Here is a 313-nt window from a genome sequence, read left to right as displayed (position 1 = left end):
CACCAACCTGCAGCGCTCACGCTGCGAGAGGCGGGGAGGCGCCCGGGGCAGCCTGGGAAGCGTAGTCCTGCCCGGGCCGCAGCCTCTCCCTGCACCTCTGCGAGATGCTCCTCCCAGCTCCGCCCTGCCCCGCTCTGCCTGGTCCTGGCTCCCGGAGCCACCCTGCGGGGAACAGTGCCGATTCCCAGGCCCGGCCCCTGGTGTCCAGTCCCTGGTGGCAACGAGCTCCACACCTGGGTGAAAACCTCCTTCCAACTCGCTGCCTGCTCGTTTGGTTTTGTGCCCGCTAGTTGTTCTTGCCCTGAGAGCGCCG

The 313-nt window shown here is 68.7% G+C and overlaps 1 protein-coding gene across 1 annotated transcript in view; it reads right to left on the bottom strand.

The window, feature by feature from the left end:
* The window catches only part of SAMD12 (sterile alpha motif domain containing 12), a 279,773-nt gene that overhangs the window by 278,987 nt on the left and 473 nt on the right, over positions 1-313 (bottom strand). The window lies entirely within an intron of this gene.

The sequence above is a fragment of the Alligator sinensis genome, unplaced genomic scaffold, assembly GCF_000455745.1.
Source record: "Alligator sinensis unplaced genomic scaffold, ASM45574v1 scaffold895_3, whole genome shotgun sequence".
NCBI lineage: Eukaryota > Metazoa > Chordata > Crocodylia > Alligatoridae > Alligator > Alligator sinensis.
The sequence above is the reverse complement of the archived record's forward strand: the minus strand, read 5'-3'. Positions and strand labels throughout refer to the sequence as shown.